Consider the following 5,878-nt stretch of genomic DNA (forward strand, 5'->3'; position numbering starts at 1 on the left):
GTTGTGGTCTAGACAGGTCTTGAAACAAAATCCTGAGACCAAGACAAGACAAAATGGTCTTAACCCCTTCAAGACCAGTCTTATACTACAACACTATAAAAAAATGAGGTAAACAATAAAAATAAATGATTACATTTATGATTACAGGCTACATAAAATATTGCTTTGTGTGTAAATGGATTACTGCAGCCCTAGAGAATTGCATTGACATCCAAGAATATGTGTTTTTTTTAATTAACTTGCATATTGCTTAAAAAAAAAGTTCTGCTTTACTTGGACCTCATTTTCTTTGCTGCCTTCAGTGACTTCTATTTACCTCACTTAAATTGGCTATACCTGTATAAACCTGTATAAACAAAATCTGTGAAAGATTCACTGTTGAGTATCAGTAAAAGGAGTTGTTGGCTTTACCAGCTGGACTGCAGTTGAAGGAGAGTTCATAAAACATTTCTTGGCATCAGTGTTGGGGAAAGTTACTTTTAAAAGTAATGAATTACAATATTGCGTTACTCTCCATAAAAAGTAACTAAGTAACACAGTTAGTTACTTTTTTATAAAGTAATGCATTGCGTTACTTTTGCGATACTTTTTGTCACCTGGGCTGGGCTCGCTTATTTATTTTTTAATGACTGAAAACCCAAAAGTTATATTTTTGGCAACTGTAAAGGCCCCTTCACACAAAGAGTGAAATTAATAAGCCTCAGGCTGAAGAAAATGTCTCTGCCTCTACACTTACTCCTAATTTCTCTTAACATGGGGACAGGAAAGGTGTCAGTGAATAAATAGGAAAACTTGAAAAAGTAACTCAGATATTTTCTTGTTTATTTAAATGTAATGTGTTACTTTACAAGTTACTTGAAGAAAAGTAATCTGATTATGTAACTCGCGTTACTTGTAATGCGTTACCCCCAACACTGCTTGGCATGTCAGTGAGGTCACTCCACACTCCATGACTGTGGGTGTGGGTGTGACTAGTCAGCTTCTGGATCTGGGTTCCTGTTAATCAAACACTAACACAGTTAAATAGAAGAACAGCACCTTGTTAGGAGAGATAAAAACATTTTTACACTATTCGCCTTCTGGAAACCCAATATTTTTCTTTAGCGTTCACAGAGTTCATAGTTACTAACTTAAAATGTCTAACTTGCAAATCCAAATGGCATGACCCACATACAGTTCAAATGAAAGCTTATAAAAAAATCTTGGGTTTTATGAGCAGAAATTTGTTTTGGAACTACTACTGCAGTGTTTGCATTTCCAGGTCCAGTAGGGTGGGGGGATCTGAGGCAAAGTGTTGTAAGTTTGTAAGGTTGTGTTTATACCAGTGATAACATCATGGAAATGTTTTTCTAAATGGCAAGAAAGTACTCTTATTTTTGTTGTTGAAATGGCAGCAATCATCTCATTTAACCCATAGAGAGATCAAATGTTTACATCCCCCTTTTCAGAATCTGCAAAATGTTAATTATTTTACCAAAATAAGAGGGATCATACAAAATGCATGTTATTGTTTACTTAGTACTGACTGAATAAGATATTTCACATAAAATATGTTTACATATAGTCCACAAGAGAAAATAATAGTTGTTTGTTTGTTTGTTTAGTGATAGTTGTTCATGAGTCCTTTGTTTGTCCTAAACAGTTAAACTGCCTTTTGTTCTTCAGAAAAATCCTTCAGGTCCCACAAATTATTTGGTTTTCCAGCATTCTTGCATACTTGAACCCTTTCCAACAGTCAATACATTTACACAGGTCCCACAAATTCTTTGGTTTTCCAGCATTCTTGCATACTTGAACCCTTTCCAACAGTCAATACATTTACATGGACAACACTAATCCGATTTTAACTAAATTAAGACAATACTCTGATTAAGAATCTACCATGTAAACAGAGATTTTTGATTACCTTAATCTGGCTAAAGTCAAACTCAAAGTAAACACAAATCGAATTAAGACGTGGAGTATTCCTATTTTAGTCCCATTATCAATGTGCAGTATAAACATGTACACACCTTAATCACATTATTACCGTTGTGTAGGGCTTTTCGCCGCATTTTGCGACAGGATACACACAGGGCAGTGGTCAACCGTTTGATGGCAAACAAAAGAGCATGGCTTCAACAATGCTGTTGTCTGTTTGCATGTATAGTATGGCAAATAATTAACTGCATTTGAAGCTTTTGTAAAATTAAAAATGAAACACCCAAATATGGCATCATAATGAAGACGAACTATATGTTAATACGAGAAATTCTGGAGGGGATGTCGGATGGCGTCGCGTAGGGAGGTAATAACATGTGCCATTAATCGATCTATGTACTGTAACATGTAAAACGGAAACATGAAAGGAATATTGTAAAAGCAACTAGTAAACTTGAAAATTTAAGATCATGGTAAATTTAACTTATTTTGTCTTCTGTAGCCTCTGAAGGGCAGTACTAAATGAAAAACAAATATGATATTTAGGCAAAATAAGAATGTACACATCTCCATTCTGTACAAAAGTTTTTAGGAAGATTAGGAAACTCGAATTTACGATAACTCCGATAGCACGTGAAAGCAGCAAAACTGTTCAGGACAAACAAGGGACTCGTGAACAACTATGACTAAACAAAAAAAAAAAAAGCACAGCTGCGGATCATTCAGGTAAGAACACAGTAGGGGATGTAAACTTTTGAACAGGGTCATTTTCATAAATTCAACTATAGGCCCAGATCAGTCAGAGTGTCCATGTTCCACCCTAGTGAAAAATAAATATACTTAAATCAGGGGTGTCAAACTCAGTTCCTGGAGGGCCCCAGCCCTGCAGGGTTTAGCTCCAACCCTAATTAAACACACCTGATCCAGCTAATCATGTCCGTCAGGCCAATTTGAAAACTACATGGTTTATGTGTTGGAGCAGGGTTGGAACTAAACTCTGCAGGGCTGCAGCCCTCCAGGAACTGAGTTTGACACCCCTGACTTAAATGTATTTGAAATACACTCATTTCATGCTAAGTGTGCCACATATACATTTTCATATTTATGTACTTTTAGTATACTAAACTGGTATACTTCAAGTCTGCCAAGTTGGAACAACTAATTTTGTACTTAATGCACTTTAAAGGGGTCATCGGATGCCCATTTTCCTCAAGTTGATATGATTCTTTAGGATCTTGATGAAAAGTTTATAACATACATTGGTTAAAATTTCTCAATAGTAGTGTAAAAAAACACAATTTTTACCCTGTCAAAATCAGCTCTGTTTTGAGCAAGCCATTCTAGGCCATGTTTCTTTAAATGCTAATGACATCTGCTGACCCCGCCCCTCTCTTCCATGGGGTGACGAGCAGACTACAAACTTCAGCCACGAAACTGGCTAACTAGCACATTATTAGGAAAAGGCAATTTGCAAAGATTCATAAAAAAACGCTTATACTCACTTCTTCTGTAGATGAGGCTGGATCACGTATTATTCGCGCAAACAAAGACGCATTTAGGCAGATCAGGGATTGGCGCATTCCCTTAAAAATGAAAGTAACGTTAATCCTCTGGATCTTCAGATGTTGGGCGTTAATGACAACTGTTATATTCATTATTACATCCAACAACAAAACACCTCAATTGCTTAATTTGAGACATTCTTTTCTTAACCTGCACCGGAGTCGACACAATGGCAGACATCTCACTCAGGGCGGGTCTAAGGTAAGACGGCCTTTTCAATCATCTATCGTGGGAAAGGTCTGTGCAGAACTACATCATTCTGACAGGAATCTCAGAACAGACTGATTTGAGAAAGGGGATTTTAAAATAGGGATTAAAAAAAAAAAAACACTTGGTGGATTTTTATCATATAGGGTGGATGTGTACACACACTTCCAACACACATTTATGTTAAAATAACTTGTAAAGTGAATTTAGCATCCGATGACCCCTTTAATTGTACTGAAGTCCAATTAAAGACATACTTAGTATATTTGATTGTGCTAAAGTGGAACTATTGCAAGTATACTTCAGCAACACTTTAAATATTTTGCATTTAATGGGCGATATTATTCAAAGATCATACAATCCTCATCGAAAGTGACATTAAAACACATATTAGGCTTATTAATAAGAAATGTACATTGTGCACAAGTAATCCTCCAAATAAAGTTTCATTAAAATGTTTATATCACAATGTCTCAAGTTATCTATCTAAATAAATGTGTTTTAAATATATTACTTTTTAGGGCAATGACCCCTGCTGAGTTCCAAAAGCTCAGAATGGGCACGTATTGGAAATTGACCACAGAGCAGTGGAAGAAGGTTGTCTGGTCCTGTTGTTGTTTTACATCACATGGACAAGGCAAGGGAGGCAGTGCCTCCTCAAAATATTGGATGAGGAAAAATCTAACATTAAAAATTGTATAAATCACTCGTTTTTCTAAAGAAACATTGTTCAACAGCAGTTAAAGTTACAGCAGGATTCTGCATCTCTCTCGCCTCCCCTGAGCACATTGAGTTTTAACAGACCTCGTAAAGCATGCTGTGAGTTTGGTGGGGGGTAATTAAGAATGAATGGGGGAGTGTCACGTGAGAGGAGACAATAGGTATGTTCGACTTGAAGTGGCGTTGCACAAAATGATCAGTGTATGACATCAAAGTACCGCGAGAGCGATAAGAAAGCAGACGGATCCTTATGCTTTCGAATTGCTCTCGCGGTACTTTGATGTCATACACTGATCATTCGGTGCAGTGCTGCTTCAAGTCGAATACACCTAAAGCCTCCATCATGACATGATTTGATATAGCTGTGATTGGTTCATGCGATAAATCCCGCAATTTGTGTTCGTGCGCTATCCATTTTCGCGAATCAGTATATAATGGTGTTAATGGGAAGACTAATTTTAAAAAGCAAACAACTCGCACACTTAGATATAACCAATTTGTTATGTCAAAATAGGACTTAAAATAGAATGAAAAATAGAATGAAAACATGATCTGTGGGAGTTTTTAGTGAGTATAAGCTTGGTGAAATTTAAAGTAAATCTCTGTGTCTAATGTTTATTTATCCAAGAACATGTGACTGGGACATGAATCTAGATTTGATTGAAGAAAAAAAAAAAAAACCTTTTCCTCCTCATTTCGCAACACCGCACACCACAGGTTTGCAATATTTACTTAGGGAGGTTGCAGAAAAGCAACTAACTGAAGAAAACCATTTACATGGACCACTTGATGAACGTGAGAGTGAAGTTTTTGTTAAAGTCAAATATCTGAGATGTGTAAAACTCCAAGGCTATGTATCATGTCAGATCAAGCAGTATAGTGTGCTCCAACATTTGAATGAAAACTATATTGATTTATATTTTCATTTCAAATTCAAATTTATATTTTCATTTCAGCTGTATCTCCTGGCCTTTAAAATGAATAAAGTATTAGTTATATTTCTGCTGGTTACATACAGTTACATTTGATTAAACAATGCCCAGTGATCACATGCTTACTGGGTTGCACTCCATGTACAGCAACTTATTCAAAGAACCTTAAAGTTTTCTAAAAGCAGAGCTTTTCTGTCTGAAGTGTCTTGCTGAAGCACACAATGGTGACATTTAACTGAAGGTTATAAACAAAGTTCTAATAACATTTGTATTCGTTGATAGGAAGCTTTTGTTTAGGAAGGCTTTGATCCTTTTTTTCTGCATTTTTCTGGGCTGCGTTTCACAAAAGCTTTGTGAGCCTAAGTTGATAGTAGCTCCATTGATGGCAATGGATCTAAGATGCTTTTGGGAAATGTAGCCCTGGATTTGTCTCCTTGTTCCATTTTTGGAAACCAAATTCACATGCTTTCCAGTTTTACTGCAGAGGCGGGGTTTAACTAATATAAATACTCATCACTTTGCATCTGGATGTCTGT

Source organism: Barbus barbus, assembly GCF_936440315.1.
Source record: "Barbus barbus genome assembly, chromosome: 22".
In the NCBI taxonomy this organism is placed as follows: Eukaryota; Metazoa; Chordata; class Actinopteri; order Cypriniformes; family Cyprinidae; genus Barbus; species Barbus barbus.